Source organism: Psammomys obesus, unplaced genomic scaffold, assembly GCF_907164565.1.
Source record: "Psammomys obesus unplaced genomic scaffold, mPsaObe1.curated_primary_1811, whole genome shotgun sequence".
Classification (NCBI taxonomy): domain Eukaryota; kingdom Metazoa; phylum Chordata; class Mammalia; order Rodentia; family Muridae; genus Psammomys; species Psammomys obesus.
In genome coordinates, this window is record NW_026590407.1 from 341,021 (window position 1) to 359,724 (window position 18,704).

The window sequence follows — 18,704 nt, forward strand, 5'->3', positions numbered from 1 at the left end:
CTAAACAACTTGTTACTCAACGACAGCTGGGTTAAGGAAGAAATAAAGAAAGAAATTAAAGACTTCCTAGAATTCAATGAAAATGAAGGCACAACATACCCAAATTTATGGGACACATTAAAAGCAGTACTAAGAGGAAAATTTATAGCACTAAGTGCCTGCAAGAAGAAATTTGTAACATCACATACAAACAACTTAATGGCCCAACTGAAAACCCTAGAAAAAACAGAAGCAGATACACCCAAGAGGAGCAGACAGCTGGAAATAATCAAACTCAGGGCTGAAATCAATCAATTAGAAACAAATGAAACTATTCAAAGAATCAATGTAACAAAAAGCTAGTTCTTTGAGAAAATCAACAAGATAGACAAACGCTTACCCAAACTAACTAAAAAGCAGAGAGAATCTATCCAAATCAACAAAATCACAGATGAAAAGGGTGACATAACTACAGACACAGAGGAAATTCAAACAATCATTAGGTCATACTACAAAAGCCTATATGCCACAAAATTTGAAAACCTAAATGAAATGGACAATTTTCTTGATAGATTCCATCTTCCAACATTAAGTCAAAATCAGGTAAAAAGACTGAACAGCCCTATATCCCCCAAGGAAATTGAAGCAGTCATTCACAGTCTCCCCTCCAAAAAAAGCTCTGGGCCAGATGATTTCAGCGCAGAATTCTACCAGACCTTCAAAGAAGTGCTCACACCACTTCTCCTCAAACTATTCCACAAAATAGAAACAGAAAGTACATTACCAAACTCATTCTATGAAGCAACAGTCACCCTGATACCTAAACCACACAAAGACCCAACAAAAAAAGAGAACTTCAGACCTATCTCTCTTATGAACATTGACGCAAAAAATACTCAATAAAATACATGCAAACCGAATCCAAGAACACATCAAATGTATCATCTACCACGACCAAGTAGGCTTCATCCCAGGCATGCAAGGGTGGGTTCAACATACGGAAATGTATCAATGTAATCCACCACATAAACAAACTGAAGGAGAAAAACCACATGATCATCTCCTTAGATGCTGAAAAAGCATTTGACAAAGTCCAACACCCATTCATGTTTAAAGTCTTGGAGAGATCAGGAATACAAGGCACATATCTAAACATAGTAAAGGCAATATACAGCAAGCCTATAGCCAACATCAAACTCAATGGAGAGAAACTTAAATCAATCCCACTGAAATCAGGGACAAGACAAGGCTGCCCACTCTCTCCATACCTCTTCAACATAGTACTTGAAGTCCTAGCCAGAGCAATAAGACAACTAAAGGAGATCAAGGGGATACAAATCGGAAAGGAAGTGGTCAAAGTGTCACTATTCACAGATGATATGATAGTATATATGAGCGACCCCAAAAATTCAACCAGCGAACTCCTCCAGCTGATAAACACCTTCAGCAAAGTGGCAGGATACAAAATCAACTCAAAAAAATCAGAAGCCCTACTGTATACCAAAGACAAAAAGGCTGAGAAAGAAATTAGGGAAACAACACCCTTCACAATAACCACTAATAACATAAAGTATCTTGGGGTGATACTAACCAAGCAAGTGAAAGACCTGTTTGAGAAAAACCTCAAGTCTGAAGAAAGAAATTGAAGAAGATTCAGAAGATGGAAAGATCTCCCGTGCTCATGGATTGGTAGGATTAACATTGTGAAAATGGCCATCCTGCCAAAAGCAATCAACAGATTCAATGCAATTCCCATCAAAATACCAACTCAATTCTTTACAGACCTTGAAAAAAAGATTCTCAGCTTCATACGGAGAAACAAAAAAACCAGAATCTCCAAAACAATCCTGTACAACAACAGATCATCTGGAGGTATCTCCATCCCAGATCTCAAGTTGTACTACAGAGCAATAGTAATAAAAACTGCATGGTATTGGCATAAAAACAGAAAGGAGGATCAACCAAACCGAATAGAAGACCCAGAAATAAACCCACACACCAATAAATACTCGATTTTTGACAAAGAATCCAAAACCATTCAATGGAAAAAAGACAGCATCTTCAACAAATGGTGCTGATCCAACTGGATGTCTACATGTAGAAAAATGAAAATAGATCCATATTTATCACCCTGCATAAAACTAAGTCCAAGTGGATCAAAGACCTCAACATAAAACCAGATACTCTAAATCTGTTAGAAGAAAAAGTGAGGAACAGCCTAGAACTCATTGGCACAGGAGACAACTTCCTGAACAGAACACTAACAGCACAGGCTCTAAGAGCAACAATCAATAAATGGGACCTCATGAAACTGAAAAGCTTCTGTAAAGCAAAGGACACTGTCATCAAAACAAAATGCCTGCATACAGAATGGGAAAGAATCTTCACTAACCCTTTATCTGACAGAGGACTAATATCGACTATATACAAAGAACTAAAGAGGCTGAAAAGCAGCAAACCAAGTAATCCAAATAAAAGATGGGGAACAGAGCTAAACAGAGAATTCTCGACAGAGGAATATCAAATGGCAGAGAAACACTTAAAGAAATGCTCATCCTCATTAGCCACCAGGGAAATGCAAATCAAAACGACCCTGAGATATCACCTTACACCCATCAGAATGGCCAAGATGAAAAACTCAAGGGACAACACATGCTGGAGAGGTTGTGGAGAAAGGGGAACCCTCCTCCACTGCTGGTGGGAATGTAAACTGATACAACCACTCTGGAAATCTATCTGGTGCTTTCTAAGACCCTTAGGAATAGTGCTTCCTCAAGACCCAGCTATACCACTGCTAGGTATATAACCAAAGTTTGCTCAAGTACACAAAAGGGATATTTGCTCAACCATGTTTATAGCAGCTTTATTTGTAATAGCCAGAACCTGGAAACAACCCAGATGTCCATCAACGGAGGAATGGGTACAGAAATTGTGGTATTTTTACACAATGGAATACTACTCAGCAATCAAAAAGGAGGAAATCATGAAATTTGCAGGCAAATGGTGGGATCTAGAAAAGATCATCCTGAGTGAAATATCCCAGAAGGAGAAAGACAAACACGGTATATACTCACTTATATAGACCTATAAGATATGATAAACATAATGAAATCTATACACCTAAAAAAGATAATCAATAGAGCGGACATGGGTTAAGATTACCAATCCTCGTTTTGAAAGACAGATGGGATGCGCATTGAACATTGACAGGAGTCTACTGAGCGCAGTTGAAAAACTCTTACTAGGATTGTTTTCAAAGCAAAGACTCATGACCAAACCTTTGGCAGAGTACAGGGAATCATAAGAAAGAAGGGGAGTTAGTCTGATAAGGAAAGGATAGGAGCTCCACAAGGACCAAATATATCTGGGCACAGGGTCTTTTCTGAGACTGACATGCAACCAAGGACCATGTATGAATGTAACCTAGAACCTCTGCTCAGATGTAGCTCACTAACCAATTGGTTTCCCATAGTGAGGGGAACAAGGACTATTTCTAATAGGAACTCAATGACTGGCTCTTTGGCCTTCCCACCCCCCAAGGGAGGAGCAGTCCTGTTAGGCCACAGAGGAGAGCTTTGCAGCCAGTCCTGAAGAAACCTGATAAAACAGGATCAGATGAATGGGGAGGAGGTCCCCCCTATCATTGGACTTGGCAAGGGGCACGATGGAGATGAGGGAGGGAGGGAGGGACTGGGAGGGAATGAGGGATTGGGACATGGCTGGGATACAGAGTTACTAAAATGTAACTGATAAGAAAAAAATAAAATTAAAAATAAAATAAAATAAAATTTTCAAAGCACAGATCTGGAAATAAGAGAGAAATGATAATTTTACATGTTTAATTTACATAAGAAAATAACTTTTTAATATTATAGAATGTTAAAAATGCTATAATAATCAAACTAACAATAATAACAACCTTAGAGGTATTTGATTTTTAATGGGATGTTTGCTTCACATAATATATAATAAAAATAATGAAAATACTATGTTATGTATTATTTAAGCTATAAAAGCATCTATCTTGTTATTAGTAAATAAACATGTAGTCACTAGGGCATTATGTATTAGTAACTTGCTCTTTTTCTGATGTACTATTACTAGTGAAAGAAAATGAAAATATGAAATCATTATTCTGTTTTTACAAGCACTGTGTAGTTAGCAATGTGTAGTTACACATTATTTGTTGCTATATAATTATTGAAAAGGCTATTCATCTTAAATTTCCTGTAATTTAAGTAGAGTATCCCTACAATGTCATGCCAAGCAGAGTCTAATATTGAAGCAATTTTCCAAGATTTATAGCAATAATCTTCATTAGGTCCCTTCAGAGAAACAGATGTTCAAGTGATAGAGATTCCTTTTGGCTAAAAAGATCATTAGGTAAAAGAAAATACATGTTTCCATATTTCATAGTTTGACCACATTGTACTTGTCTCTGAGAAGTCTTTAAGTGGAATCTCATGAGTCTAATGCCATTAAGGAAATGACATATTTTGTAGACTCCTCTTAATGAACTCTGATCCCCAGAGAGACAATGGAAAACTCTCCTGTTTAGCAACTGCTGTAGTTTGCATAAAAAAAAGTCTTGAGTATTTGAAAACTAGTTGGTAGTTTTTTTGTGTGTGTGTGTGCATGCAAATTTAAACATTTATTAAAGGTTTATTGATAATATAGTGTTTAAGTTGCAGAACAATGCATAAGAAAATTGTATGTTTTGTGATCTTATGGATAAGAATCATGATAAATACAGAAAAATACAAAGTATTGGATAAAGCTGATGCCATATATCAGTGATTCTTAAGCTTCCTAATGTTGCAATGGTTTAATACAGCTCCTCAAATTGTGGTGACCCTTGCCACGAAATTATTTTGATACTATTATTAATCGTAATGTATATATCTATGTTTTCTGATGGTCTTAGTTAATCTCTTTGAAAGGGTTGTTTGAACCCCAGTGAGGTCACTACTATAGGTTGATAACCACTGCTTTACACCATAGAGCAGAGGGAGATGCAACAATCAATTTTGAATACATTACAATTAAAAAAAAATAACTTGTTTTCAGAAGCAAAATTTTTATGTAAGCTTGGATTGATTACATCAAGTAATTTTATGGGCTTTTATGAAGTTGGTGATTTCAAATACAGATTCATAGTGTCTCTTGTTTGGGACAAACCTTTTTATAATTTACTCTTAAATGTTTGTGACCCTTTTCTCTTGTGACTCCTTCCTATAACATTCTAGGGTTCTATATATTTTCCTCTGTCATGTCTTTAAAGAGTCAATATGGTTATTGTCCTGTTTAGGATCTATGAATGAAATGTGTTAAGAGTGATTCTAGAAGCTGGGCTTGCACTCTGGCTCCATCACGTACAAAAAGGTGATTGGCACAAGTATCTCCACTCACTTGGTCTAAAGTGGAGTCAGCTGACAAAGCAGAATTATAACTATATAAAGATTAAATGGATCAATACATGCTCAGCTAATGAGTTACCTAAGCATACAAAAACCACTCTTGAAATGTCGATGATTACAATTGAGTTTATCAGGTTTCTGTTGTTGTTTTTAAGTAAGGATGTTTGTGTGGCTGGGGTGGCTTTCTCTCGGGATAGTTTTCTCAACCTAGTTGGCTGATTGAAAAAGCTGATATTGTCATTTGTCTTATGGAGAAAGAGGCTGAAATGCAGCCCTGAAGTGGAACCACCATTTTGTGTGTGATCTCTGGTCCTAGGCGATTTGCATGCATTTTTAATCCCTGCTTTAGTGGTCTAACTGGGTATTTACATGTAGAAAAATGCAAATCATTGGTGCTTTTTGAGGATGCTTAGGAGGTGCAACTTTAATGGAAAATTACTACAGCAGTTGTGGGAGTAAGCTTTGAGAGAATACATCCCTATCTTACCTGTAGCTTGCTCTTTGTTTCTTTCATGTGGTAAATATGAGATTTCTCAATTCCCTGCCCCTGATATCTTATCTGTTTGCTTGTTGCAGTCTCTCCCCACTGAGAAGAACCCTTAATCCTCCTGGAAATGTAAGCCAAAATAAAATCTGCCATAAGTCACTTTTTGTGATGATAACTAATATGCCTACCATCAATAAAATACAAATTGTTTCTTAGAGACTATTTGCCACCATTACCATCATCCTGTATCAGATTATCATGAATTGAAGGCAATGGAGTTACTATTTAGTTAAGAAAAAGGAATCAGTAAAAAGAAGCCAGAAGTACTAGGTCAGTCAGAGAGGAAATATGAGCAAGGTAAAATGATGTATATTTATGAAAATGTCATAAGGAAGAACATTATCTACAAACTTAAGATAAATAAAATCATAGTTTTTGAATACTTCTTCTAGAAATATGGAGCAATTATACTTTTCCTTATTTTTTCCCACTACTTATAGGTTAGATATCTGATTATTTTGTATAGAATACATGAACAAACTTTGAAAAATAAAAGGAAAATGTGGTCTACATATTAGAGCATAAAGAAAGTCTCAAAAATATAGAAAAAATGAAATCACAGCCTGTATTCTATCTGATCATAATGAAATAAAGCTGGATGTAACCAGCATTAGAAACTAGAGAAAGTATTCTTGAAGACCACCTAACAAACAACTGAATGATGCTAAGTCACTGAAAAAAACCTAGAAGAAAATAAAGATAAAATCTTAGAATTGAATGAAAATGAACACAAAACACCTAAGTCTAGGGATACAATTAAGGCACCCTAAAAGAAAGGATTATAGCACTATGTGCTTACAGTTTAAAAAAAGATTCAAGTGAAGAGGCAGCCTACAAAATGGGAAAAATATCTTTACCTACTATATACCTGACATAGGGTTAGTATCAGAATATTCGAAAGATATATTCACACACACAAAAAAAAACATAAACAAACAAACAAATCAATTAAAAATGGGGCATGAAGCTAAACAGTTTTTAGAAGACCAAATTAAAAGGACAGAGAAAAAAAATTTTTAATTGTTTAATAATTTCAGTTATCTGGGAAATGAAAATTAAAGCTAGTTTGGGATTTCATATTACTCCCACCAAAATGACTAAGATTAAAACAAAAATATGACAATGACAACAACAACGCAACAATCAAATAACAAATGCCAGTACAGATGTGGGGAAAGAACAACACATAATCACTTCTGACAAGACTGAAAATTGATGTAGCTGCTATTAAAATCAGTATGGAGATATATCAGAAAGCTAGAGGTATATCTACTACATGCTCCAACTATCTCACTTGTCTTAGTTTTTATTGCTATGATAAAACACCATGCTCAAAAACAACCTGAGGAGACAAGGGTTCATTTTATCTTAGAATTCTCAATTTCTATTCAGTCACTTAGGGAAGTCAAAGCAGCAACACAAGGCAGGAAACTGGAGGCAGGAACTGAAGCAGGAGCTATAGAGGGATATTGTTGACTAGCTTGCTCAGTTTACATTGTTAACCCTGGGTTAACCTGACCAAGAGTGGCACCACCCATTGTGGGCTGGGCCCTTCCACATCAATTAATAATGAAGAAAATGTCCTACAGAATTGCCTAAGGCAATTTGGATAACCATTTTTTTTCAATTGAAGTGCCTATTCCCAAATAACTATAGCTTATGTTGTGTTGACAAAAAAAAAAAAATCATCCAGGGGACAACTCTTGTACATACACACAAAGGACTACATGTTGCTACATTTATATCCTATCACTCAAGTGTATTGTTTTTGTATTTATAATATATAGGGAATGGAAATGGTCTTGATGTCCATCAACTGATGAATGGACAATGATAAAAAAGGAACATTTACAGAATTAGATATTATTTGGCTAGTAAGAATAAAGAATCCTGGGAGGGGCTTATGGGAGGATACAAATTGAATAAAATGAATTAATAAAATTAAATTAAATTAAAAAAAGAATAAAGAATCCAGGAAGGAAAATAAATGGAGTTGGAAATAACTATTCTGACTAAGGAAGGCAGCTCAGATCCAGAAAGATAAATGTTACAGTTTTTTTTTTTCACATTTTTTATATATTAGCTTTGAAATGTGTATTCTATTTTGAACACGGACTGAGGTCAGAAAGTAAGTAATGGGCTGGAAAGCAAGGCAGTACGTAGCATTCGTATGTGGTTTCTGCTTCAATACTTGCTCTGAATTCCCTCAACAATGAACTGTGACCTAGAAGTGAAAACGAAATAAATTCCTTCTTCCTCTAAGTTATATTTGATCATGGTATTTGTCACAGCAATAGAATGAAAGATGAATGCTTCCTTAACAGTCATTGGTTAGAGAGGTCCCAAAGATCTCTGAACAACATAGGCTATTGCCATTGTTCTTGTTATCCACCAAGAATAAATGGTAAGAGAATATTCCTAGAGACACCACACACTGGTTATGTAGGACATAATAAAACTGACCAGGAATTGTTATTGCTCCTAGTTATCTTGCATAGTAACAGAAATCATGCAGTCTAGTGTGGAAGAACACACATCAATACTCTTATCCAGCTATAAACCCTGCATGCTAAAATACCAACCTGGCAGGAAACATATACCTACTGGTAAAATAGTGACATAACTATTACGAGAATAACCAATTCACTTTATTTTTGTTTGTTTATTTGGTTGGTTTGTTGGTTTGGTTTTTCTAACACAGGGTTTCTCTGTGTAGCTTTGGCTGTCATCGACTCACTTTGTAGACCAGGCTCGCCTCAAACTCACAGTGATCTGTGTACCTCTGGGATTATATACATGAGCCACCAAGCCCAAATATCTTTCTAATTAGATTTTAAGTCTGTTTTACAGGAGGAAATTTCATGCTTGGTACTGCAGCACTGCTCAAAACTGCTCAAAAGTATGGGGAAGTCATAGGCCACAACCTTTTATTATTTTACTAAAGAGCCATGCTGTAAATTTGCCTTCTAAATATTTATAGATGTGGGCTGTTCTCAATTTTGCCCACAGAAGTTTCATTTCTTTTCTTTTAATTTTCTTTTCTTTGTTTTTAATTGGCAGCAGTCAATGTATAAATGCATAATTGATGAAAATATTTCAAATAAGAAACTAACTTCTTGGCCTCAAATGGGGCATCTATATTAATCTTACCACCAATGGCAAAGATCAGAGAACATGGTGGAAGAAGGAATAGAAAGAATAGAAGAACCAGATGATGGAGAGGAGTGCTGTGAAATTTTATGTCGGGGATAGGACATAGCTATTCTATTCATAAAGTCATGCCTGCACGAGACTTACAAAAATTCAAGCCAGATAAAACCCTGGCATAAGTGAGAGAGATGATTTCCAAGCCCTAACATACACTGAAGAACTATTTTAAGTTGACATGTGCTGGGGAAGGGAAAACCACTCTTCTTTGAAGGTGTAACCATTTATAAGTTACTTATGCTTCACTAAACGGCCTCAACACCCAAGAGAAGCACTAACTGGACTTAGTATGTTATCAAAATTAAAAAAAAAAAACAAAAACCTAGATCTAGAGGACCATGTTGAATGCGCCATAGGCAGTTAGAGAATGGTGAGGTATAGATAGGATCATATTTCATTGTATGCATCTATAAAATTTTCAAAGAATATAAACTATATGACTCACAAAAGATACACTTGAGCATATATCTAAAAGCATTCTCATGAAAAACAGTATTCTGAATTCCGCAGCCACAAGCCAAGTAGCAATGATCTGCAACATGTTTTCTGTGTGTTCCATCTCCTGACCCACAGCTCTTCCTGCATTCCTGAAGACATTCTGGCACCCGGGACAACTAGTTAAGACTCTTCCTTGCACCCTCCAATTACCCTGCCTGCTGAGCATCTTTGAGCAAGTCCACCAGCAATGAACTGAACCCTGTCTTCTGTGTGTCCTATCTCCCCAGCCCACAGCTCTGCCTGCATTTCAGGAAGTCTGCTGGCACCAGTAACAAGCAGCTCAGACACCTCCCTGCCAATCTGTTGCCTGCCAGGTCCCCAAGAAGTACATCCAACAGTGGTAAAGTGCACATGTTCCCCTATGCTCCATTTTCTGGTCATCAATTCTGCCTGCATTCCTGGAGGCCTTCCAGCACCAGGGACAAACACATGGCTAAAGATCTGTATAAGAACACAATCAACAATAACCAGGGCAATATGGCACCACAAAAGCCAAGCTATCCTACTATCCTACTATGCAAGAGGATTAGATGGCAAGAAATAATGAAACTCAGGATTAAAATCAATAAATTTAGTAAAAAAAGAGAACAATACAAAAAATCAACAAAACCAAGAATTGGCTCTTTGAGAATACCAACAAGATAGACAAACCCATAGCCAAACTATCTAAAAGGCAGAGGGACACTATCCAAATTGGCAAAATCAGAAATGGAAAAGGAACATAACAACAGACACTGAGGAAATTCATTAAGTTGTACTTCAAAAGTTTATATGACAGATTTTAGTGGGATTGATTTGATTTTCTCGCCATTTATTTTGATGTTGGCTATAGGCTTGCTGTATATTGTCTTTACTATGGTTAAGTATGTGCCTTGTGTCCCTGATCTCTCGAAGACTTTACACATGAATGGGTGTTGGATTTTGTCAAATGCTTTTTCAGCATCTGAGGAGATGATTGTGTGAAACTGAAGATAATCAACGTTTGTTTATATGGTGGATTACGTTAATGAGTTTCCATATATTGAACCACCAAAAACGCCTGGGATGAAGCCTACTTGGTTATGGTGGATGGTATATTTAGAGAGTTCTTGGATTCGTTTTGCAAGTATTTTATAGAGTATTTTTGCATCAATGTTCATAAGAAAGATAGGTCTGAAGTTCTCTTTTTCGTTGGGTCTTTGTGTGGTTTAGGTATCAAGGTGACTGTGTCTTCATAGAATGAGTTTAATAATGTTCCTTCTGTTTCTGTTGTGGAATAGTGTGAAGAGAATTGGAGTTAACTTTTCTTTGAAGGTCTGGTGGAAATCTGCACTGAAACCATCTGGCCCTGGGCTTTTTTGGAAAGGAGACTTTGAGGACTGCTTCTATTTCCTTGGGGGATATAGGACTATTCAACCTATTTACCTGATCTTGATTTGTGGTAAATGGAATCTATCAAGAAAATTGTCCACTTTATTTAGATTTTCAAATTTGTGGCATTTAGGCTTTTGTAGTAAGACCTAAGGACTGTTTGGCTTTCCTCAGTGTCTGCTGCTATGTCCACCTTTTTCATTTCTGATTTAGCTGATTTGGAAAGTTTCTCTCTGCAATATAGCTAGTTTGGCTAAGTGTAGTTCTGTTGTGTAGATTTTGGAAACAACCCAAATATTCCTCAATGGAGGAATGGATACAGGAAGAAGTCAAAGTATCACTAATCACAGAAGATATGATAGTATACTTGAGTGACTCTATAAATTTTACCAGAGAAGACTGATAAACACCTTCAACAAAGTGGTTGGATACAAAATGAACTAAAAAAAATCAGTAGCCTTCCTATATACAAAAGACAAAAGGGCTGAGGAAGAAATTGGGGAAACAACACCCTTTACAAAGGCCACAAATAACATAAAGTACCTTGGTGTGACTCTAACCAAGCATGTGAAAGTCCTGTATAAAAAAAAAAAAACATTAAGTCACTGAAGAAAGAAATTGAAGAAGATATCAGAAGATGGAAAAATCCCCCATGCTCATGAATCAGTAGGATTAACATAGTAAAAAGGGCCATCCTACCAAAAGTAATCTACAGATTCAGTGTAATTCCCATAAAAATACCAACACAATTCTTTACAGAACTTGAAAGAACAATTCTCCATTTCATATGGAAAAAAGCAGAATTGCTAAAACAACCCTGTACAATAACAGATCTTCTGGAGATATCTCCATCCCTGATCTCAAGCTGTACTATAGACCAACAGGAATAAAAACAGCATGGTATTGGCATAGAAACAGAATGGTGAGTCAATGGAATCGAAAGACTATCCAGAAATAAACCCACACACCTACAGATACTTGATTTTATGACAAAGACGCTAAAACAATACAACGGAATAAATAAAGTATATTCAACAAATGGTGCTGGTCTAATTGGGTGTCTACATGTAGAAAAGTGAACATAGATCCATATTTTCACCTTACACAAAACTAAAGTCTAAGTGTATCAAAGACCTCAACATAAAGCCAAACATACTAAAATTGTTATAAGAAGAAGTGGGGAAAAGCCTTGACCTCATTGGCACAGGAGAGAACTTCCTGAACAGAACACCAACAGCACAGGCTCTAAGAGCAACAATCAATAAATGGGACCTCATGAAACTGAAAAACATCTGTAAAGCAAGGGACACTATCATGAGAACAAAACATCAGACTACAAATTGGGAAAGGATCTTCACCAACCTTGTATCTGAAAGAGGGTTAATCTCCAGAATATATAAAGAACTGAAGAAGTTAAACACCAACAAAAAAGGTAATCAAATTAAAAAATGGGGTACAAAGCTAAACAAAGAATTTTTAATAAATGAATATCGAATGGCAGAGGAACACTTAAAAATGTTAAAGGTCCTTAGTCATCAGGGAGATATAAATCAAATTGACCCTGAAATTTCACCTTACACACATCAGAATGGCTAAGATCAAAAAAACTCAAGTGACAACACATGCTGGAGAGGATGTGGAGAAATGGGAACCCTCCTTCATTGTTGCTGGAAATGAAACCTTGTACAACCACTTCGGAAATCAATCTAATACGTTCTCACAAAATTGTGAATATTGCTACCTTAAGATCCATATATACCACACCCATATATCCAAACTATGCTTAAATATACAACAAGGACATTTGCTCAACCATGTTCACAACAGCTCTATTCATAATAGACAGAAGCTGGAAACCACCTAGATGTCTTTTAGAGGAAGAACGGATACAGAAATTGTGGTACATTTACACAATGGAATACTACTCCACTATTTAAAAGCAAGGAAATCATGAAACTTGTAGTTCAATGGTAGGAATTAGAAAAGATCATCTTTAGTGAGGTAGCCCAGAAGCAGAAAGACACAAATGGTATATACTCACTTATAAGTGGATATTATCGAAATTATATGGAACAAACATACTAAAATCTCTACTCCTAAAGAAGCTAAAAACAAGGAAGACCCTAGCAAAGATGCTCAATCTTCGTTCTGAAGGACAAATGTGATAGTCATTGGAAGCACAAGAAGACAGGAAACAGGACAGGAGCCTAACAGATATGGCCTCTGAAAATCTCTACTGATCAAGGTGTAGAAGCAGAGGTTGAGACTCATAGCCAAATTACAGGCAGAATGCAGGGAATCTTATGAAAGACAGGGGAGATAGAAATACCTGGAGGGGACAGGAGCTCCAAAATGAGACCAACAGAGCCTTTCCTGCACCCCCTAAAAAAAAAAAAAACTGAGCCCTATGTGACCTGCAGAAGCTGATACCCCAATCAAGGAGAACACATGGAGAGGACCTAAAACCCTAGCTCAAATATAACCCATAAACTCAGTCTCAGATAAGTGGATCCCAGATAAGTGGATCCAGGGCTTTCTCTGTCATGAACTCAGTTACAGGCTTTCTGGTCACCTCTCCCTTGGCAGTGCAGCTTTGTCATGCCACAGAGGAAAACAATGCAACCAGTCTTAATGAGATCTGATAGGCTAAGGTCAAATAGAAGGGGAGGAAGACCTTACCAATCAATAGACCAGGGGAGGGGCATAAGGGGAATAAAGGGAGGGAAGGTGAGATTGAGAGGAGATACATAGGGGTATACAATCAGGATACAAATTGAATTTATTGTTATAAATGATAATAATTTAAAAAATTAAAAAGAAATTGGAGAGGTCTAATACTAGCAAATTAACAGCACATGTGAAAAATTTAGAACAAAAAGAAGCATACACATGCAAGAGGAGTAGAGGGCAAGAAGTAATGAAACTCAAGGCTGAAATCAATAAATTTAGAAACAAATAGAGCGATATAAAAAAATCAACAAAACTAAGGGTTGGAACTTTCAGAAAATCAACAAGATAGATAAACACTTAGCTAAATTACTAAAAGGCAGGGAGAGAATATTCAAACCAACAAAATCAGAAATGAAAAGAGGAATATAAAATAGACACTGAGGAAATCCAAAGAATTCTTAGGTTTTACTTTATAACCTGTACTCCAGCAAACTGAAAAATGTCAACGAAATGAAAGATTTTCTTAATATATACCACTTACAAAAGTTAAAACAAGATCAGATAAACAATTTAAATAGACTTATAACCCCTAAGACAAAAGATGCAGTCATTAAAATTCTCCTAACCAACAAAAAGCCCAGGTTCAGATGATTTTAGAGCAGAATTTTACCAGACTGTCAAAGAAAAGCTAATACCAATATTCTTCAAAATATTCCACAAAATAAAAACAGAAGGAACATTGCAAAACTCATTTTATTACAGTACAGTTACCCTGAAACCTAAACCACACTCAACAAAGAAAGAGAATATCAGACAAATCTCCCTTATGAACAGTGATGCAAAAATATTCAATAAAATACTCACAAACCCATTTCAAGAACACATCAAAACATCATTCAGGGATGAAAGCTTCCTTCCAGGGATGAAGGGATGGGTGAGCATACAAATATTCATCAATGTAATCTAGTGTATAAACAAAATGAAAGAAGCATACTACACACACACATAAACACACACACACACACACACACACACCTGATCATCTCATTAGATGCTGAAAAAGCCTTTGACAAAATCCAATACCATTTCATGTTAAAAGTCTTGGAGATGCCATGAGCTACATCTGAGCAGGGCTTCTAGCTTATAACCATGCATGGTCCTTCGTTGGAGTATCAGTATCAGAAAAATCTCCTGTGCCCAGAAATTTTGGTTCTGTTGCTCTCCTTGTGGAGCTCCTGTCCTCTCCAGGTCCCACTATCTCCCCCTTCTATCATAGGATTCCCTGAACTCTGCCCAAAATTTGGTTAAGAGTTTCAGCATCTGCTTTGATACTCTGTTGATTATAACCCCTGCTCAGATGTAGCCCATGGCAGCTCAGTATCCAAGATGGGTTCCCTAGTAAGGGGAACAGGAACTGTCTCTGACATGAACTTAGTGGCTCGCTCTTTGACTCCCCCCATTCTGAGGGGGAAGCAGCCTTTCAAGACAACAGAAGAGGATAATGCAGCCAGTCCTGATAAGACCTGATAAGTTAGGGTCAGTTGGAAAGGGTAGAGGACCTCCCTATCAGTGGACTTGGAGAGATGAATGGGAGGAGATGAGGGAAGAATGGTGGGATTGGGAGGGAATGAGAGAGGGGACTACAGCTGGTATACAAAGTAAATAAAGTGTAATCAATATAAAAATAAAAAACAAAGTATCTTGGAGACATCAGATATACAAGGTGCATACTTAAATACAATAACGGTAATATATATATATATATATATATATATATATATATATATATATATATTTGCGAACAGCAAACTAAATGGAAAGAAACTTAAAGCAATTCTACTAAAATCAGAGACAAGAAAATGCTGCAAACAATCTCCATATCTATTTAATATAATGTCTGAAATTTTAGGAAGCGCAATAAGACAAGTAAAGGAGAACAAAGAGGTAAAATTGGAAAAAAAAAGAAGCCAAGGTGTTGCTTGTAGCAGATGATATGATTGTATATATGTGTACCCAAAAATTCTACCATGGAACTCCTATAGCTAATAAACACTTTCATCAAAGAGGCTGGATACAGAATTAACTAAAAAACAAAAAACAAACAAACAACAAAAAAAATCAGTATTTTTTTCTGTATATAAATGATGAACAGGGTGGAGAAGAAATTAGGGAAACAACACCCTTCATAATAGTCACAAATAATATGAAATATCTTGGTGTAACTGTAGCAAAGCAAGTGAAAGAACTGTATGACAAGATCTTTAAGTCTCTAAAGAAAGAAATAGAAGATGTTAGAAGATGATAAATTCTCCCATGATCATGAATCAATAGGATTAACATGGTAGAAATGGCCATCTTACCAAAAGTAATCTACAGATTCAGTGCAGTTTTCATCAAAATATCAACAGAATTCCTTACAGACCTTGAAAGAACCATTCTCAGCTTCATATGGAAAAAAATAAAAACCCAGAATTGCTAATATAATCCTGTACAACAAAAGAAATTCTGGAGGTATCCCCATCCCTGACGTCAAGTTGCACTACAGAACAATAGTAGTATAAACCACATGGTATTAGCATAAAAGCAGACAGATTGATTATTGTAATCATCTCGAAAGACTCAGAAATAAACCCATATACCTAAAGACACCTGATTTTTGACAAAGATGTCAAAAATATGCAATGGAAAAAATAAGGCATCGTCAAAAAATGGTGCTAATCTAATTGTCTGTCTGCATGAATGCAAATAGATTCATATTTATCACCCTGCACAAAATTCAAGCCCAAGTGAATAAATAACCTTAACATCAATCTGGGTACACTAAATATGATAGAAAAGAAAGTAGGGAGTGGCCTTTAATGCATTGGCACAGGAGAAAACATCTGAACAGAACACCAGCCACTCAGGCACTAAGATCAACAATCAATAAGTGGGACCTCATAAAACTGAAAAGCTTCTGTAAAGCAAAGGACACTGTCAACAGAACAAAATGGTAGCCTACAGACTGGGAAAGGATCTTCACCAATTGTACATCCAATAGAGGGCTAATATGCAGAATATATAAAGAATTCAAGAAATTAGACACCAACAAACCAAATAATCCAATTTAAAAATATGGTACAGACACACATGTTATGTACTCACTTATAAGTGGATATTATACATAATATAGGATAATCATACTAAAATCTGTACACCTAAAGTAGCTAAGAAAGATGGAGGACACTGAGTAAATGCTCAATTTTCATTCAGAAAGGCAAATGAGATAGACATTGGAAGAAGTTGAAAACAAGAAACAAGACAGGAGTCTACCACAGAGGGCCTCTGAAAGACTCTACCCTTCAGGTAAAGTGGATGCTGAGACTCATAGCCAAATTTTGAACAGAGTGTGGGGAATATTTTGAAAGAAGGGGGAGATAGAAAGACCTGAAAGGGTCTGGAGATCCACAAAGAGAACAACTGAACCACAAAATCTGGGCCTAGGGGTCTTTTCCAACCAAGAACCATTCATGGAGATAACCTGGACCACCTGCACAGAAGTAGCCCGTGGCAGCTTAGTCTCCAAATGGGCTCCCTTTATTGGGGAACAGGGGCTTTCTCTGACATGAACTCAGTGGATGGCTCTTTGATCACCTCCACCTGAGCAGGGAGCATCCTGACCAGACCACAGAAGAAGACTATGAAAGACAGTCCTGATCAAACCTGATAGGCTAGGGTCAGATTGGAAGGGGAGGAGGTCCTCCACATTCAGTGGATTAGGGAAGGGGTATGGAGGGAGAGGAGATAGGGATGGAGAGAGGGTGAGATTGGAAGGTAATCAGGGAGGGATACAAAGTGGGATACAAAGTGAATAAATTTTAATAAATTATAAAAAAATGTGGTACAGAGTTACACAGAGACTTCTCAACAAAGGAATCTCTAATGGCTGAGAAGCACTTAAGGAAATTCTCAATGTCCTTAGTCATCAGGGAAATGCAAATCAAAAAGGACTCTGAGATTTCATCTTACACCCATCAGAATGGCTAAGATCAAAAACTCAAGTGACAACACATGCTGGTGAGGTGGTGGAACAAGGGAAACACACCCCATTGTTGGTAGGAGTGCAAACTTGTACAAACACTTTGGAAATAAATTTGGTAATTTCACCAAAAATTGGAACTAGTTCTACTCAAGACACAGCTATACCACTCTTGGGTATATACCCAAAAGATGATCTACGATACCACAAGAACAATTATTCAACTATTTCCATAGCATATTCATTCATAATATCCAGGAATTAGAAACAACGTAGATGTCTCTCAACCAAAAAACAAAACAAACAAAACAAAACAAAACAAAAAAGGATAAAGAAAGTGTGGTACATTTACACAATGGAATAATAGTCCGCTTTTAAAAACAAGGAAATCATAAAATTTGCAGGCAAATGGATGGAACTAAAAAGAATCATCTTATCATCTTGACTGAGGTAACACATACCTAGAAAGACATACATGATATGTACTCACTTATAAGTGAATATTAGTCATATGGTATAGGATAACCACAGACCCAAAGAAGTTAAGTAACAAGGGGTCCAAAGGAAGGTGCTTAATTCTCATTGAGAACAGAAAATAAAATAGACATCAGGGGTGGATGGAGGGAGGGATCTGGGTACGAGAAATGGTAAGTAGGGAAACAGGATGGATCAAGTGTGTGGAGGACTGAGGTTATGAGAACTGGGAGAATTGGAATCAGTTGGGGGGTATCTCTTGGATATGTTAAAACTCAGGACAACAGAAACTCCCAGGAATCTCTGAGAGTGACCCTAGCTAAAACTCCTAGAAATATGGGATATAGAACCTAGCAAGGCTACCAGTCGAGTGATGGGAATACCAGTTCCCACCCTCAAACTTCGATCCACAATTTCTCCTGCCTATAAGACTTGCAGGGAAAAGAAGGAGCAGAAATTGAGGGACTGGTCAACCAACGACTTTCCCAACTTGAGATCCCTGCTATGAGAGAGAGCTCACCCCTGAAACTACTACTGATACTCT

At 36.7% G+C, this 18,704-nt stretch overlaps 1 pseudogene; it reads left to right on the forward strand.

The window, feature by feature from the left end:
* LOC129676767 (zinc finger CCCH domain-containing protein 14-like) overlaps positions 1-18,704 on the forward strand; it is a 42,293-nt pseudogene that overhangs the window by 3,715 nt on the left and 19,874 nt on the right.